The sequence below is a fragment of the Lichenostomus cassidix genome, chromosome 2 (genome assembly GCF_008360975.1).
Source record: "Lichenostomus cassidix isolate B80296 chromosome 2, HeHo_3.0, whole genome shotgun sequence".
Classification (NCBI taxonomy): domain Eukaryota; kingdom Metazoa; phylum Chordata; class Aves; order Passeriformes; family Meliphagidae; genus Lichenostomus; species Lichenostomus cassidix.
In genome coordinates, this window is record NC_139482.1 from 66,728,277 (window position 1) to 66,747,581 (window position 19,305).

Here is a 19,305-nt window from a genome sequence, read left to right on the forward strand (position 1 = left end):
TCAGGCTGAAAATGATGGCATTGCAGAGAAAGGCAGAGGTTTTGTCCAGCACTGATCCTGGCTGGCAGCTCCCTTGTGAGGAATGGGCTGTGCTGCTGGTGGTTCTCCACTCTGCCCAGGCCACCTCAGAAGGTGGGCTCAAGGTGCTGGTCTCAGAGGGGCTTAATCCTTCGCTTGCAGGAAGAGGAACACTTGTCTGGGCCAGGGGAAATCCCAAAGGCCCTGAAGCATGTGGCCAGGTCTGCTCCTCTTCCAGAAAGTCCTACAACAATAGGAATATTGTACGAGGAGGTGACTTAGGCAGCACTGTGGGTTTTCACAGCACACGGCACACCCTCAACTGAAAATTTGCATAAATACCTTTCCAAGTAACGAGTATTTTCTAAATAGAACCAAAATCACATGAGAGGCAGGGAGGGGCCTTTACAGGAAAGGCAGGTTTGCTACATTTGGATCTCATGCAAGAAATGGGATTAATACTGTCTGTGAAAGTCAGAGTGTGAATTTGTAAGGGTCTGGTTGAGGAAGTTCTTTAGCACAGATGGAATGACCTTGATGCTTTTGACCTGACAAAAGCAGATAATGCCAAGAAGCAGCTCCCATGTCCATGGCAGGGAGAAGAGACTATTAGTCCCTGTGACATATCTTCAGGACATCTCCATTGGAGCCCAATGGATGGGAGAGATCCCCACACGGTATAAAGATGAGTGCTGTTGAAGACTGCAACCCCAAAACCCAAGAGAAAGAGTCTGAGCAGTAGAGAGGAGTCTGGGGAGAAGTCAGTTTATTTAGAGTTATCCACTTGAGGTCCTCTTCCCTAGTTGCTTTCAGACCATTTTCCAGAGGATGCTGCTATTCTTACCCTGGCTTATCCCATGGGGGAAAATGAGGCACACAGCAGTAAGGTGGCTGAGCTGTGGTAAGCACAAAGTCTGGAGAAGGACCTACCTCTCTGGGATTTCAGCTAGGTGCTTGCTACTAAGTTATAAGTTATATACAAATATCTGTTCTGCTCTCTTTGTTTAGAAATCACCATTTTCAGCAGGAAGCAGGTAGATGGAGAATCAGTAAGCCCTGCTGCTGCCACTGCTTTTCCTTACCAGTCTGCCTGTCAAATCCCTTTTACCATTTTACATGTGGTCACTTGATACCAGCAGCTGTTTTGAGACATCTCTATCTGTCACATCCTTCTTTTTATTTCCATGTCCAAAAGTTTGAGTGCACCACAAAAAACCAAACCAAACCAAACCAAACCCAACAAAATCCCCCCCCCAAACCAACCAACCAACCAACCAACCAACCAAAAAAAAGGCAAAAACAAAAACCAAAACCAAAGAAAAAAAACCCCAACCTAAAAACCAAACTAAAACACACAAAAATCCCCACATTAACAAAATGTGAGTTTCCTCCCAGGTTCAGTTCTAAACATGTCACTTTAATGATGTCTAAACTACACAGCACTTGATGAGCAAAACATTACTATCTTCTAGCCACATTTGTTTTCCCTGTCTCCCAGAGCATTATAGTCACCCGGGGGGAACTGCGTGTTCTACTTCGCTGCTGTAAAGCTATTATGGGTATGAAAAGTTCCCATTAATCTGCTCCACACATGGATGTTTCTGGATAAAGTTCAGTAGCCAGATCCCTCTTTCTTTGTGTGCATCAAACGAAGCAGAAAAACGCCTCCAATTTAAAGACACCAAATGAATAACCAAATAGATGAGATTAATTTTTGTTTAATCCACGTGGGCAGCGAACCCAATGGCCAATGTTTGTGTGTGGACTTCTCCCAGGAGTTCATTACCAGCTGAGTCTGTAATAAGTTAATGCAGAGATTCCATGGAAATAGGGGGTTAATTATATGCAGAGGATGTTGGCCAATGTACAGCTTTGAACAACAAAAATAGCCCAAGTCTTCTGTTTTGGATGTGGAATCAATTAACAAGGTCTATGACATGTACTAGGATTTGTTAAGATAGTTTTACTATAAGGATACTTATTCTCTTCTTCCTTTTTTTCTTTTTTAATAAAAAGATAAAGAAAAGAAGAGGATAATGGAAGGCAAGGGACAGAAAGACATGAGACTGGTAATAAAACACTGGACTTTGGCCTGGGGCCAAGGCAGGCTTTTCAATGGGTCTGAAGTTTGGACAGCAGCACAGTTTGAACCAGTTTTCAGTAACTGTCCAAAAGGTTATACTGTAATAGATGGAGAGAAGAGGTTGCTTTTAGTTTACCAACTCCCTTCTCTCTGCTGGCAGGAGTGTTATGCTCCTAAGATGCCTTAGTCATCAGACTGACGGATATCAGCATGTGGCGCGGCGTTCTGCAGATTCAACTCCGAAGCTGCAACATAAAAAATTCTCCTCTATGCCGGTTGGCACAAACCTAATTTTTTCCCCCTTTCCACATCTGGTTTTAATATAAAATGTGTCTTTCTGCACTTTCCTCCCTGCCCCCCCCGCCTTTGCCACATCTTTAGAAATGGCTTCTTAAAAAAAAAAATAGAGTGTCACTCCCTTTCCCCTGTATTCCTAGGTTTTAGAATTAATCGTATGTATGTGTGGTAGTTCAGTAGTGCAGCTTGGGAGCTGAATGGAGCACAGCATATACTTTTGTAAAGAGATGTTTCACAAAAAGAAGCAGAGGAAAACCAGATTACTTCCCTTCAGTGTTCAGAGCTGTGAAACACACTTTTGGCTGTTACAAGTTTTCAAGGAGCCACTTAAACAGGTAGAATACAAATTTAAAAGAAAAAGATCTGACCCATTTTCACCCCGTTTCACTTTAGCACAAGCTCTGGACATGTTCCAGGCATTTATAAAGTCCCTCACTGTTTTTTTTCTTGCCCCCTTCTTCCAACTTGGTCCCTAAAGCCAATAATTTGTTCCTAGAAATTATCTACTTATTTGTCGTGTTTTGTTTTTTTGGTTTTTTTTCATTTGTTTGTTTTGCACACAGAAATCCTCTGACCAAAGCAAACAGTTCTGCATAAAAATGTTGCAAGACAGCCCAGTTTTGAGGGAAGTGCCCCTGATACCTTCTCAGCACTAGAGAGAAGCAGTGGAGGCTGGGGCCACCGGGTTTCCATGGAAATCACATTGGGTAAGGTTTGTTTAACTAATTAGTGATAATCCTGAATAACTCCGCAATCTTTAATTTATGGGATTTCCACCAGGTTCTACGTTCAGCTCCTCACAGAGTGCCTGGGTTTTGTCACACATGGACTCCTGGAGACTGGCATGGTCTGGAGATCTGAGGGGCCACCTGGGGCACAGGGACATGCCTTGATGCTGAGTGCCCTCCAGTCCTCTGCCTCTGATGGTGGGCAAGCATCATCCCTGGCTGTTGTCCAACAGGTACTCTGGGGGGATCCAGAATGCAGGCTAGGACATGGGGAGGATGAACACCCTTGTCCATCCAGTGTGAGGAGGCTGACTGTATGTGGGACCTTGGTGTGCCACGCCAGGGACATGGACTCTGTCAGCAGGGGCGATGCAGGGACCACCCTGACATTTCGCCTGCCGGCCTGGCTGCTTAGAGTTAAAGTGTTACCAGGAAAGGTGGCTGCAGCCTCCATACAGGAGATCTGGTGGGACCATCGCCACCCAGGGGCACCTGGGGGCAAGGTCAGAGCAGTGGGAAGGGAAGGTTGTGTCTGTGGCAGCTCTTCAGACAGACAGGAAAGCAGAGGCAGGGGAGGCCAGGCAGGAGGAGGATGTGATAGCAGGGCTGAGGTGACCAGCCTCAGGCCATCAGGGTGATGAGGAGACACAAAAGCTGTGGGGCTTGTTAGTCAGGGTCCCAGCTTGCCAGAGGAGCCCACAGTAAGGAGTGTGGTTTCTTAGCCAGTGCATGGGAATGGGCAGTGCCTTTATTTTGCCTGTAATGCCAGGGGCAGCTTCAGGCACTGTTACAGGTGCACTAAGACTGAATGCCAGCATTCAACTCCCCCATGGCCCCAGAAGCTGCCAGGTGTTAGAGCAGGAGCAGGCTACATCTGCTCTCTGGCCGGCCAAAATTCTAAATGGAAAAGGTGTTTTCCAAGTACCAGAGCACCATTCCCTCATTTATATCCTGGAACTGGTTCAATTAGAGTCATAACCAAATGAAATGGGAACATCTAGCCCCGTTCATGCTGTAAGGAAACAACACCTTTCTTTTGTTTTCTGAACTATCTGGGGAGTGCCATCAGAGAGGGGGTCTCTGCTGTCTCTGAATCTTTTTAGTTTTTAGTTCCTCTTTGTTTGGGAGTGCTTTGGGATGGGATGACATGCTACTGGCACAGTTGAGCAGTGCCATGTTCCATGCCTCTAACACAGCTGAAACTCTTCACAGAGCAAGAATGGGTGATGGCTGCCTAATTCCTGTGTAACCAGCCTGCACAAGGAAGTATAATTATGATAGTTATCACTGGGGGATGTTTCAAAGGGAAGGCATGCTAGATACTTTGACTAGGCACTTAATTTTTTTTCTATCAAATTACTTCCAGCCCAGCAGCTAGCTCTGTGTACATAATAGCTCTGTTGGCTTCAATGAGGTCCTTCAGCTAAGGTCAGCTAAATACTTGCCCCATGAGAGCAGGCGACAGACCAAATGCAAGATGCCATGGTCTCACCTCATCCACTCCTTTCCCCTTCTGGTTCAGACCCCTACTCCACTAGTTAGTTGTCAGCATTTGGCCTTGTATAGTTTTAAATTAATCAAGCTCCATCTGACTTTAGTCTTAAACTGCTTGTTCATTTCCCTTTTAAAATCCAGATTTTTGTTCACACTCAAATAAGAATACATACCAGTATTTTATCTTTTACGCAGTGTATCCCCAGGCAGAAATTATATTGTAATAATAAACTGGCTAGCTTGTTTTAACAGTTCCTGGCTTTTGGCTTTATGCAACACTGCAGGTGTGATTCCAGTAGCAATACTGTAGGTGTGAATTATTATGTTAGTGTAATAGGCTGTACTTTATTGTGCTTTATTGCTTAATTGTCTTCTTCCATAAGGATTCTGCAGTTGCTACTGGGAACTAAAGCCAAGTTTTTCCATGAAAAGAGTGGTACTCTTTTTTTTGGTGTTTACTTAGGTCAGTAATTTCAGTGGGTGACTGGCTTTGGGAAATGAAGGAAAGATGTCACTAAATGAATTAAGAAAGTGCTTACTAAGTTCTTAATAAAAAGCAGAGCAGGCTGAAAAATGCTTCTTGTTATGTGTAGATACTTGTAACCCCAAAGAGCCCTTTGGGAAAACAGCTGGCTGAGCTTTCTGGCAAAGGAAGCCCTCTCCCATGTTCAGGGGATTCCCAGGTGGTGGGCAATATCTCTGGGTGCTTACATGCTCTGTGACCTCCTCTCCCCTCTCTATCCTTCCCACGGCTTTACTTTTTTTCAGAAGATGGAAGATCAAAGCTTTGTCTTCACAGCAACACACGGGCTGATCCCCTTGCCAGTGTAGCCGACAGGAGCGCAGCCCCAGGCAGGGGCCCTGCCTCCCCCAGCCACATGGATTGCCTGAAACAGCAGGGGTATGGGCAGCCCTCTAGGGCATGTGCAGATCCTGCTGCTCTGCCTGGGAATTAAGGGGGCAGGAAGGAATCCCAGGGGTATGAAGCTGTCCCATGGATATCTGAGAACACCTCCAATATGTGCAGCCACACCCTGGTGTGGGGACCAAGGGTGTTTTTCAATGGTTTGAAATAATGAAAGCTGCTGCTCCTGTGAGTCACTCAAATTCCCACCATGTACTCTTGCTAAATGATTTCACCTCTGCTCTCTGTACTCCCCAGCATCATCCCTACTCATGCTGCTGAAGTTCATTTTTGGCCTCACTCCTTCATTTAAGCCTTTTTATGTTTGTCTGGAACTGCAGGTTTAGCAGAAGGGTCTGTATTTACTGTCAGCCGGGTGAAATATTTATGCCTGGCCTCTTGTTTGCAGGGGTAGTAGGATAGGTGATTTCCCAAGTGGATCTTCATCATGCAGAGTAGGAAACTTTTGATTTTCCCTTCTTCTTGTAATGGTGTTTTCCAAAACTGTTAATGCAAAGCAGGGCTGAGCAACAGCTACAAAATATGGATGCAGATCTAGATTCTGAAGTCACAGGGTTTTGTCTGGTTGCCCCAAAACACTGAGGCCATATCTGTGCTGGATGCTACCTTGCCTTGCCAGGAATCAAACTGCAAATATGCAGAGCTGAAAGTCCAGTATATGGACCATTAATGGTTGGGTTAATAAGTGTTAGTCATGCACAGATTGTCCTTTTCTACAGCTGAGGCACAAAAAGTGTTTTGCTAATTTCTTCCTTTTCCAGGTCTCACCAGGACCAACCCAAAGGAGATGAGCATGTTTGAGTTGTGTTTGCACTGTCTGGCCAGGAAGAGAGGACTCATCTCTGCCACAAAGGTCTCAGTGTGGCTTGTGCTGAAGTGGGATTCCACGTCTGGGATCTACCCAAGAGCTACATCATACTCTCTTAGAGATAGGAAAGCTTCATAAAGAGAGAAGACTTTGAATCAGGAATCAGCAACATTTATCATCATGATTCACATACCTCCAGCGCTACTGCAGATCCAGGCAAAGTGTGAAATGATTCTCTCTCTTATCTTTGAGGAAATGCAATGTGCTCCAACCATGCTGACTCTGAAAGTCAGCTCTACCCTGCTTTGGGCCACATAAATTGTCAGGATTTTTGAATAAGCTCAACAAACCTCAACACCACAACCTACCCAATTAATTTTGAAGTACTTTGGGAACCATTCAGGGTTTTTTATTTTCACCTTATGCAGCTCCATAGAAACCCTTGGAGTTTTGCAGGCACATACCAAGTTATGAAGGAGCTGGAGGCACTAAGAGAACCGGAACATGATTAATAACTGTCAAATTACAGGGAACACTTGAAAATCCCTTAAATCTCTCCCCTCCTCTGCTTTGTCCTGGCAACTAGGACATGAGCCTTTAGCTAGGCTGTCTTTCCCTGAGGCAGTCCCTTCACTTGGGGTGGGAGATGATCTGAAGCCACAGGCAAAGTGTCTGAAACTTCATGACAAAATCCTGACATGCAAAAAAAGAAGAGAGAATGGGTGAGCTGCAGCATGGAGAATCACAGGAGGGAGTAGCTGGCATGCATATGTCAGCACCAGAGTCCTCAGACTTTCATCATGGGAACCACAGCTTGACTGCCAGATAAACCTCTCCTTTTGTATTCACAATTGCAAAATCTCTCTGCAGCAGCTCTAGCGATTGCTCAGAGAGAAAAGAAATACAAAAATTTTTCTTGCATCCTTAGCATAGCAGGTGTTTTTTCGAGTTAAAAAAAAATAATTCTGTATTTTATTTTGGCCCTTTGCTATATTTCTACTCTGTGTCTGAAATGTTTTCTTGGACAAGGAGACAAGTAGAGGCAGTCAACTCTTTACAGACAGTGCTTTTAGGTTTGTCAATGTTAAGCTTGTATTCTTGTACACATTTCAGTGCTGTTTTTTGGTTTAGATAGCATGGAGTAATTGAATTTATTTGCTGCCTTACTGTCTTTAGCAGAAAAACTTAAGAAGTTTGTTTCTCACTCCTGCTTGCCATGGAGGCCTCAGTCTCAGAGAAAATTATAGAAGAAACTCAGTTAATCGAAGGTTAAGCAAAATGAATGAAGTTTGTATGGTGCCCTGAAGGTTATGAGACTCAAGGTCTGAGCAGTTGCCAAGGAGAGTGAGTTCCAGAGCAGGAACATTCATCTGAGAAATCCTAGTTGCTGGACGTGGAGGGAGGGAACCTGGGAGCTGCAGGCGCCTCCCAGCTGAGCTCAGCTGCCATGGCTGCTGTGGGGTAGGACCCGTGTCCCTTCCCACACTCCTGGTCCAGAGAGCTCTGAAAACGGATGGGAGGGTACATCCCACCCCATGGCAGGGCAATAGGGACTTGTCAGTCATTCCTGCTGCCTGGCTGCTTCCTTAACTAGCTGTGAAGCGAGCAGGGAGCTCTAAAATCACAAAGACAGGAAATTGCTGGGAGTTAGGTCTGATGAAAGGGCTCACAGATCACTTACAATGAAAGTCTGGAAGTGGCACAGAGTCAAGGGGTGCAGCAGGCAACGCAGAGTGACCAGTGGTCAGCTGTGTGTCCTCTGAGCCTCTCTCCATCCACACATGTCTTTGTCTCCCTATCAGAGTGATGCTCTGGAGTGGCACCTGGTTTCTCTTCCACTTCAGTCCACCTTGGAGGTGGAATTGAAATCACAGGATATGGATGCGAGATGGAAACAGAGAGGCAGAGCATTGTGATGTCCTTTTAACTTCCAAGTATCTTCCAGTGACACTCTTTCTATGATATAGAAGAATTTTGACTAAAAAAAGTCACTAAGTGGAAACTATCAGACCAAAGACAAAGATGTGTCTGGATGCACATGCACTACTATTTGTGAATGTTTATCAGGATGTTAAGCCTTCCTATAGATCAATTTGTGTATCTGTGCAGCAGTCTTGATATTTTATTCCTCATTTGTGCCATAACTGCAGGAGTCCTTTATGCCAATGTAGACACTGATCTCACTGCATGTCAGAATTAGAAAATATATGAAAAAGCTGGAATAACAAGAATGTGTATTTTCTGAAAAAGTAGAAGGTTTCTGGAGGAGTTTTCCCAAGGGCAGCTAAGTTTACAGATCTAACTCATTCAGGCCTTTTTCCTTCTGAAGTTGACACACACATGCACAAACACACAGGCTCCAGTATCTATTTCATGGACACATTCTTCCCATCTCAGTGTGTAAAGGTCTTGAAAGCAATAGCTACTGGCAGTACCCCAATTCAACATATCTAATAGGTCTTTCCCAGTTTCAAAATCACTAAGGACACACATGGCCAAATGAAAGCAGGCCTTAAACTACCTTGCTGTCAGAAGCAATGAAACTAGCTGCCTGTCCTTGTGGGCTTGATTTGTGGGTTCTTTGTTTTTGTAGTCTTGGTTTGCTGACTGCATCTCAAGAACTGTGTTGCTACAGCAACTTTGTTAATCCAACTCCAGCGAGTAACTCCAACTGTTGAATGCAGGACTTTTCAAAATCTAATCATACACTGCAGTGGGTTTTCATTTTTTCCCATGTTTTATGGATTAATAGGCTCCAGGTGGAAGGGGAAAAAAGAGTAAATTTGATTATTTGTAAACTACCTCTGACTCAGTGAATCTGCCCAGATTTAGGAGGGCATGTCCTGCCTACATACTTAGAGCAGATATTTTGGATCAGCATCAAATGGCCTAACTCTACTGACTAAAACACAGCATTTCCAATTTACATAATCTCAGGTGTTTGAACGTGATGTTACGTGTGCAGACATGTAATCAGAGAAGGGACACTGCCTCCCTTCAGCTCTACATTTGACCTCCTCAGCGTTTGTATGTGTTTGTGTGTAGAGATACGGGAGTACATGTATGATCACAAAGTATCTATGCTTTGTCATGTTTTCCTGTCTGCTAAGGTGGGAAATCTTAGCTCCAGTAACTATCAGAGAAAACTTTTTAATGCAAACAACCACTGGAAGAAACAAATGCTCCTAAAGCGGATTTTGTGGTTTGCACCTGGTAAGGACATCCTGAATCTCCAGGCTAACAGGAACAGACTTCCTTACTGGCTGCCATGCCATTTCCCAGGCCTAAATTTCTGTTAGGAGGTGTTTTGTTTTGTTTTGGGCTTTTTTTTGTTTTTTTTTTTTTCATTGCCACTCCTCCTAGCAATTGTCATGCTGCTGTTCATAATTCCCAGCCTAGAGAAACTCTGGACAGGCTTTATCTTAGTGGTCTGTATTCCTACGGTCACCACAACAGTTCAGGCTTATTCTTCTGAACAAAATTAATTATTGTTAGGTTATCTGGAAGTTGGACTCGGAGACTGTATTTTGTTATTAAGGATAATTTTGAAGAGCTTGTGTTTAAAAATAATTGTTATCTACTGCTTACTGGCAGGTTTTGAATCTTACATCCCTGTTGAGATTGATTTCCTGTACATGCCTAATTACTGATGACACAGTTAGATATAAGCTAAAGAGATATCTTGCAACGGGAAAAAAAAAAAAGAGAAAAAAAAGCTTTAAGCCAAGTTCCATTTGACTTAAACAGAAGGAGGCTTCATTTTATTTCATTTAGTAAAGTCACCATGAAAGGATCCTCCTCCAAGAACTTGCAGCAATATGAGGAGTGTGTACAAAACAAGTCCAGACATCAAACAGGGCAACTCCCAAAATGTCTCTACATTTGTAAACATGCATCACATCTGCTCAACTTGGCTGTAAGCATGAAACATAAAACTTGGGATATCTGTCTTATTAATTTGAATGGATGCTAATTCAGGCTGTGGCTTGAGGAGATGGAGGATGCAGCTGCAGCTGGCTTGAAAAAGTGTTTCAAGATTAAAAAAAAACACCCTGAAAAATTAAATATGTTTTTATTAAAAAAAAAAAAAAAAGGGATCAGTTGCCTGATCTGATTTGTAGTGCACCCCTAGTTAGGCCATTTGGAACAACTGCCTAAGCACTGCCGTCACTGTTAACCTTTTTCTGGGATCAGGCAAAAATCTTTGATCCAAAATGATGTTCACTGATGATGAGAACACGGAGAGAGGGACAAAAGCTTCTGTGGCATTGAGATATGTGGTTTTTATTCCACAGTATGTGTGAAAATGGCTAGGGAGCCTTTACTGGGATGCGTATTGAATCTTTATAACCACCACAACCAAGGACTGGGCTGCTTCAGCAGGTGCACTTTTCCAAACACCAGCAGAAATTCTCACAGTGAGAATGGGTATGTAGTAGTTTGTGTGGATGTAGAGTGGCACAGCTTACCCCTAAGTTAGAAATATTTAAGTACAAATAAATAAATAAATATAGAAATAAAGTTCCATAATAAAATATATTGTAGAAATATATTTTACTTAGTCAGTAAAGAGAAGTTTTATACCAAGACAGGTGCCTGTGCCCTTAGAGACCACATAAACTAAAACTATATATATTTGATGCATACTTGATACATGACTGTGTTTGATACGTAATTATAACATGGAGAGTGTATGGAGATCAGGTCTGAGATGTGGTGTAAAGGGAATGGCACAAGATGACCTTCATTCATGGCCAGGCACTAAGTGAAGCTCTTGGTTTAAATGTTAATGCAACATCGTACTCACTACACTCCTGGTTGATATACCTTTTGGACACAGTAGCTGGATGAATATTTTGCCCATAGTTGTCTATCACTGTCCCTCCCTTGCCAGTTACACCTCTAAGATTTTATTGGCAGAGCTGCTGATGTGACTTGTCTGGTGCAGTTCTGTCAAAAATACCTACCTGTATATCTGACTGTGAAGAAGGTCTCTGACTGTAGCCTGGGGCTTTTGGCTTGAAGCAAAACACATTGAGCACAAGAATGAGCTGATCAAGACTGATCTGGACTTTCAAGATCCGGGGCTCTGAAATTAAAAGAACAGGGTCTTAGAGTTTTATAAGCTATTTGAATCCATAAATACAAGCACAGTTATGCCATCATTGGACTACTTTCACACACTGGTTAAGGCAACTCTTGTCTTTCTCCCCTCATGCCAATATCTAGTCAGATGTGCCAGCCAGGCACACTCATTTCCATGGGAAATAGTCTTCCCTGTGGAAGGAATTTATACAATTTTTGGTGTAGAGACAGCAAATCTGTCACTAGTTAAACATAGCACAGTTTTGGGAGTGCTGCAACCTCCTGGAAAACCTCAGGCTTCACAATGTAGGTATAAAATACCATTTAGTGAGAACTCTGGGTGGATTTTGGTGGGGCAGAAAGGGGAAAGTAATGCACATCCTAACACAGAAGGTGAGATCTGCTTCTTAAGGGTGCAAATATACCTTGACCTTTTGCCTTTGGCAAAACCTCACTTTATATGTGTTCTGTGGCTTGTGTCACTTGGCCACATCCCAAGCTTACCTCTAGTGTGGCTACATTTCAGCAATGTGGTGTGTGCAAGTGTCATGGATTATTATCTACATGACAGCAGTACCCAAAGGCTTAAGCCAGGGCTGTATCCCATAGTGTTAGGAACAGAGAAAATACACTGGCAGCCTCACTCTGAACATCTCCTGGTCTAAAGAGGAGGAAAGGAAAGAGAAGTGGCACAAAAAAAATTCCAGGGTTGTACACTGTGAAAACAAGGCAGCAGAAGTTCCTGCTAATGGGTGGTGGCTGTTTTTGTGCCTTCCCAGAAGTCATGGTTGTGTCACTTAATGCTGCAGAAGATAACTTTCAGGTCACATCAAAGCACAGGGCTTCTGCAGGGCAGCTCTGGCAGCTTTTCATGCTGTGACAACCTACGAGCATTTCTTATCCTGTGTGACTGCTGTGTCCTGCTGCCAGAGTGACTGTCCTAATGCCTGAGTGACAAACAGGTACATGTGCCCATGGAGTGGTTTTTCTAGGGCAAAGTTCAGCCTTCAAGTTTCAAACTGCCTGTATGCAGCAGATTATTGCTGTTGATGGAGCTGGGCCTCGACTACCTGGATCCCTGATGCCACAGCCTCCATCCTATGCTTTGGGCTGAAAGGTGCTGTGCAAAGCACAAGGATACATCATGTTAACACAGCTTATTTCCCAAGGCAGCTGTGTGCAAGAGGTTATTTTTGCTCTTTGATTTTTCCCTAATTCGTAGAAATGTCTGACGCTCTCCAGAGTACAATAGACTTTATCCACAGTGCTAATGATTATATCTATTCATCTCCTTAATAGGACTGAGGGAGCAGTGACTAGTCACCCCTCTGCAATGTCATTCACCATCCCTCCTGGACCTTTTCAGTGACTAGGCTGGTAGGAAATGACAACAGAGTGCTGATGAGATTAGCACTTCTTGCTTTTCATAGTGTAAAAAACCCCAGGACTAACTCATTCTTCAAGCTCGTCAGTGACTAATAGGTGTTTTATCATCCTTTCAATTAGAAAGCATTTATCAGCAATCTTTGCTAGCTCACTGCATGAATTGACCTGTCATTCACTGTCTCAGCCCTTGGAACTGGTAATTAAGTTTAGCAATCTGCCTCAGCAGCTCTGATTGAGATACATGGTATATTTCCATGTGAGTAGGCAGACGCTTCGGGTTTTCCTTCCCAAAAGAAAAGGGCTTTGAGAAAAGTGAATGAAGGGTCTCAGCAGATGCCCTATATCAGGTACCTGCAACCCTGAAAGCCTCACAAGCAGAGCACAGTGAGTGGCACAGAACAGCTCCACCATGGCTGGGGGGGAGCTGCAGAGAGGTGTCAGTGGGGCCAGCCTGACTACCTGTGGCCCAGGGAGAGGAATGGATTTATTTGGAGTAGGCCAACATAAACTGGGACCAATACACAGTGCTCCCTAGCTGAGCACCTGCTTCATCCCTAAAACTTTCCAAACTGCATGCTTTTGGAACAGTAAAGGAGATTTTGCACTTCATTATCGATGTTGAGGCGTGTCAGCCTTGAAGTTTGGGCACAGGTACAAAGCTCTGAGGTCTGGGTACCTCTTTGTGTTGAGCAAGGGGTAAAGCAAAGCAATTGCACCAAAGCATGCTATGTGTGATGAAATCCAGAGATCAAGTACACTGACACAGGTCCTACATCTTCTCCTCAGTGCCACTGAGTTCTCCTCAGTGCCAGCAGAGGACATGTCCTACTGACAGTGTAAACAACAATAAAAGTAAGCCAGCCTCCTGCTGAAGGAAGTTTTTTAAGGGGGTTGACCTTATGGAAAAGTGACTGAACTGCAGTGGTACAGCCTGATTTGCCACGCTAACCTAGAGTAATGCTAGAAATGTCACAGGTATTGCTGACATTGAGGCTGCTGTTGTTATCTCCTGGCCTCTCCAGGTATCATTTTCTTTTCAAGAGTAAAGGAGCTTTCCCCCCTCATTATCTAAATCTGTGGCTGACATTAGTTGATGGAGGCTGATTTTCAGTAGCTAGCCAACTGTTATTTTAAGCAAACTCTATTCTGAAGAAACAGACATCTTAAAAAAACACACTCAACCTTCTCCACAACTGCCAAGGGGTACAGAAATGGCAGAGTCCCCATTACTCACTCCAAAATCAGGTTCAGGTTGCCTGGTTTGGGGTTTTGGAGGAAACACACAATTTTCAGAGTTCACTGAACCTCACAGAATATTTGGATTTGAATTTGTCTGGAGCTGCCCTGAAATATTTCTTACTGTTTCTGAAAATATTCCTTACTCAGTTTTACCACAGGAAACATCCTAAGGGGATTTTTCTGCTTCTTCTTTTCCCCCTCCTTTCACTACACCAGGCTCGTCTCCCTGCTGTCTTAAGGAGACCACCTACAACTTAAGGAAATAAAGACTTCTCTGAAAAAATACAGGCAAACCCGATATTTAAGGGTCAGCTCCCCACAGTATTTATCTAGTTGTCTGAGCTGGTCTAACCACAAAATGGGGAAGAAAAAAAATCATTATCATGTGGCGGCTGGGAGGGTAACCTCTGTTAAAAAACAACAACAAAACCAAAACACAGCAGTGTAAAGGTGATGGGAAGAGTGCCAAGTAGAGGAAAGGAAAAGGACTCATATATTTTTGAGGTATAGTAAATAATAGCACTAGGAGGTAATTCTTGACAAGGATAAAGCGGCAGACATCTTTAATTTTGGAGCAGAAGAATGGGGTCTTGTCTCATATAATTTATTTCAGAGGTTTCTCTGTGTTTATAGGAGAAATAAGTGGTCCTGAATATGAAAAAAAAAAAAAGAAAAGAAAAAAAGATGGGCAAAAAAATACACTTTTGTCCCTGAAACCACATAGAGGTTCCTTACAGCATTCTGCATCTTGAAAATCATGTGCCTTAAGTTCAGACCTGAAAAGCAGAGAAGGAAAGAAACCCTTACAATTTGGAGCAAAGGCTGCCTTTCCTCACCGAGGCCCTAAGCAGGTACGTAAATTACAGGGTATCTGTTTCAGGCCCCTGTCAGTGCACGGCTCCTATAAGAGCTCCAGAGTAAGATAATCCTCTGGAGATCAGAGGCAGCGTGTTATTAGCAGGAGCTCATAGGTTACATTTAGTGGTGCCTGGGGTACCTTTATGCTGAAGTGTTAGTGTCAGCTCGAAAGCACATAATCTTTCTCCTGAGTCTAATTATACATTCATTGCACATGCAGGAGAACATTCAAATGTGTTTAATTAGTTGAAAAATTGTGCTTTAAACTCACAAAAGCAAGGCAGTAAGGAATAAGGATGAAAAGTCAAATAGCCTCTTTTATCTAATTGCACCTCTGACTGCCTGGGAGTCCCCAAGCACCAGTGCAAAAGATACTGTATAAATATTTAAATAAAATGCCATAGCTGAATAAGCTATAGCCACAGCAAACCCCTATATTTCTGTTATGCTTAATGACCAGTTGAATTCTGACTGATTTACACCAGCTCATATGAAAAGGGAAAACTGTGCAGTTTGTGTCCGCTTGGCACAAGATCCCTCAGTTGGATCACCTATAACATTTGTGGTGTGGGCAAAATACCTTCTGTTGTTTGTAAAAGAAGTTCGTTATCTCCTTTGAAAATGCCTTATTTACATTTTCCCATTAAAGAATATGAAGCGAAGTTCTCAAGGATTCCTATTAAAGTTAGGTTAATAGCTCAAATAGAGGGTTATATTTAATTAGAAACCATAAAGATTTCATCCTTGAAAACAATGCTGTCATTTTGTCGCTGTTGAGCCGCTAGCAGAGAAAAGACCCAGTTCTCAGTGTCAAGAAGGAAAAGACCTTTATTGTTTTGATTTCATCATATATATAGAGTTTTCAAAGGTCACCCAGATTGGTCAGTCAGAAACCTCCCCCTAGGCCAGATTGGCCAGGTTTGCACTGTCCAATTCTTGGGACACTGTTTTTAATAACATCCAAACTTTATCTTTATTTATAAAACACAAAAGGAATTCTCATGGGAAAGACCTGTGCTAGCCACATCATTTTATCTTCTCATCTGAAGTACTTTTTTTTTTTTTGTGGTAAGTGATAGGATTTTGCAGGTGCTTTCTGATATCTAATGGTGACAAAATTGTTATATAAATTTGCAGCAAGATAAGCTTTTACCATAGAGCCTGTGGCTAAAGAAGAGATCTGGCAAGAAGAAGAATGAAGGTGTGATTAGTGCTTCTGTCAGTTCACTTGCTGCTTAGCCCTGGGTGAGCACTTTCAGCTGAGGTTTTCAGGAGTGGTCACTCAGTCCCCAAGCCCATTAACGTGACATTATTTTATACTCATTGCTGAGTATCAACAGCCCCAAAGGAGACCATCTCTGAACAGGCATTGGCCCCCAGCCAGGCATCTCCAGGCTCCTCCCAAGGGAGCCTACCGCCCTGGCCATGCTCTGGGTCAGCCCAGCTTCAGGCAGCTTCAGCTCTGCTTATCCCCACTCAAGTAGTATAATGCCTTTATCTCAGAGACATTTTGGTTGGAAGGGTAGGGTCATGTTCCATGTAAAACTAGCTTTTCCCTGGGCCAGGACAGGGGCCTGCAGATATGGGTTTTCCCAAGGTATGATCTGTGTTATGTTGTTTAGTGCAAAGACAGTGCAAAAGTGAAAGAAAAAAAACAAACCATGAAGTGAGCTGAAAATCCGGTTTCTAGAATTAGAAGAGTTAAGGGCACTCAGTCCTGCCTTAGCAGGGTTCAGACAATTAAAATAAGCCACTGCTATTGAGGATTATTAGCACCACTGGGATGGGTGATAACGAACGCCCTTCAGTGGGCTGTGACCATGTGGATGCTGCATCCATGGCCCTTCATTGGGAAGCTGCAGACTTTCCCCAGAGAACAGGTGTCAGAATAAATCTGCTCAGTATTCCCAAATGTGAAGGTTTCATCCTGGAAAGATAGGACCTTAGTGAAAGTAGAGTTGAAAATAGCTACTTCATTCTAACCCCTATCATACAATATAGTAATTGCTTTATTTCATTATAGGCTGGCAGCATGGTGCCATATGTAGGTCATGAAGCAGGATTCAGTGAATTAATTCTTTTAGCACTTTTGAAAACCACCATGAAGCATGTGGAATTTGTCATGCAAAGACCTCTGTTTTAAACACCCTTATAGAGGCTTTGGAAGGGATCTCAAAGAAAACAAGATATTGAGGGACAGATTGATGCTTTCTATGTTCAACATGGGACCATCAGACATGGCTCCTCAATGTGGGCACTTGCTCTTGCTACAGGCATTAACCAAGGAAACCCTAGGTGGCTGTATCCCTTTTGCTCTCCTCCCAGCTCTGCAAATAAACTCTAGGTAAGTTTTGGCATTGTCTTTGGCACTTTGGTGCAAATAAATGCCCACCTGTGCTGACTCTTTAACAGAGGAGATCTGTTCAAGCCAGAATTTCTTCCTTCTCCCCTCTCTGCAGCTCCTGTCATTTGGAGGTGTAGCTGGGGAGAAGAATTCATGCCACTGTGTCTTCTGAGGAACAGGCTGGCCTGTTTGGATTGTTTTTTCCCGAGGGTGCAATGACCAGGCTGTGGAAAAGGTGCTCAGAGGACTGCAGCCATTGTGGCATGGCTGGTAGGAATGTTGAGGAGGTAGTGAGGCTGCAGTTGTAACTGTAAGCACAACCTCTGCCCATGAACTTGATATTTTCTCCTCCTAAAACACCATCTGCTTGCTACTGTTTATATTCCTTGCCAACCCTCACACATTTAGGCAAGTCTGTGCTACAGGGACACCTGTGGTCATGTCTCCTCCCTGAAGTCATCTTTGCAGCCTGGGAGGAAGGTGACCTCCCTTTTTGAAGTACTTCAGCCTGAATTAACAGAAAACTGCCTGTGGTTGTGGGCACATTACTTTGAATGCTTGTGCCACTTATCTGTTACCTAAAGATGGAGGTTTTGAAGACACTTTTAAGTGGTTTTTTTCTTTCAGCTGCTAATCTTACAGTGTCAGGAGCCTGCACTCATGGAAAAGTTGCACCAATTTACCTCAAAGGGCTTTAAGTTTTAGTTAGAGTGACATGGGATGTGTTATGCATGTGGAGGGTAGGAAGGCTCTGCAGAAGGATCTGGACAACATTAGAAGCGAAGTGTGACCTTGCAGCTTCCCATCGTGCTCTTTCACTTCACTTTTCTGGTCAGTCACGAGAGCTCAAGCAGAAGGCAGCCGACTCTCCCCATCTCCCATCACCCTCTCTGGGCACTGCTGTGCATCCCACTGCAGGGCAGCTGTCCCTGGTGTGAGGATTGCTCCCGGCAGGCTCATGTGAGCACTGGTGGGACTCCAGGCTGTGGATGCTGTACTGCATGGCTGAGGTGGATGACTCACAAAAGCTGGGACTGTGCCCTGCCAGCAAGCAGCAAAATGAGCAGTGATGCTGCCAGTCCTCTGCAGGGTGAAGTGAGCCTCCCAAGACAGCCCTTTGTCCCTTGCGGGGAGGATGAGGAGGAGGTGTAAATCACAGACAAGTTTCCACACAGTAACCTGCAGGCCTTTACCGCTGCACAGTGTTTCAGAACCAGCACAGTGGGCCAAGAGATGACTTCTGTGCTTGTACAGCTTTTCCCACAGTCCCTCCCATTAGTGACTCGGTCACTAATGAAAATCAACGGGCAACAGGTTTCTTGGGTAGTCACTGCTCCATGAGACAAAATAAGAGAAAAACCAAACTGTGCATTATGGGCTGTTGGGTTTTGCCATGCTCATCCTTAAGGCCTGGGTGCAGATGAGAAGCACCAAAGGTCAAAATGCCACTGACTTCTGTTTCTTCCCCTTAATTTTTATATCCACTGTTACTGCATGGGATGGGTCCAGTCTGTGGATGCCTGTATCCCACTGCTCTTTTCAGGATACTTCCTAGTGTTTTTGTTGGGGTGAGGACTTTCCTATGGGAAGACAGCCCGTGAGACTTGGTTACCACCTCTGGCACCATTAGTGTGGTGAGGGATGAGTGGGGAGGCTCTTGCAGGAGGAGCACTCACAGCTTGCAACTGCAAAAATCCGAAAGAAAAACAGTGGAAAACTGGCTGGATAAATGTGGAAAGCCCTTGGAAATAAACAGCCCACAGAGGCACAGCCAACCTTTTTGAAACTGGTTTAAAGCAATGGGTTACTGAGTCCTCCTCCATGTGGGTTGAGCCTGAGGGGAAGGCTGGCATTCCTTGTGAGGTGTGCAGGGCGCACAGCGGGTCCTTCTCCCAGCCAGGAGCCTCCTGGGGCTGTAACATGGAGATGTGACGCCAGCTGGCTGTGTTGGAGGCCAAAAGCCTCCCTTCCTAGGGGCTGGAGCAAAGTTGAGGGTGTTGAGCAAGATGCAGGGCTGAGTCTGGCATCCCCCGATGGTGG

At 44.0% G+C, this 19,305-nt stretch overlaps 1 long non-coding RNA gene across 1 annotated transcript in view; it reads left to right on the top strand.

Moving 5' to 3' along the window:
• Positions 1–19,305, top strand: part of LOC146441549 (uncharacterized) — a 51,170-nt gene that overhangs the window by 17,919 nt on the left and 13,946 nt on the right. The window contains exons 3-10 of the long non-coding RNA XR_014849957.1: positions 2,262–2,376; positions 2,962–3,105; positions 3,179–3,359; positions 6,307–9,566; positions 10,649–10,736; positions 13,631–14,914; positions 16,011–16,166; positions 16,945–17,265. This is a non-coding gene — a long non-coding RNA (uncharacterized LOC146441549). The remainder of the gene's footprint in view (positions 1–2,261; positions 2,377–2,961; positions 3,106–3,178; positions 3,360–6,306; positions 9,567–10,648; positions 10,737–13,630; positions 14,915–16,010; positions 16,167–16,944; positions 17,266–19,305) is intronic.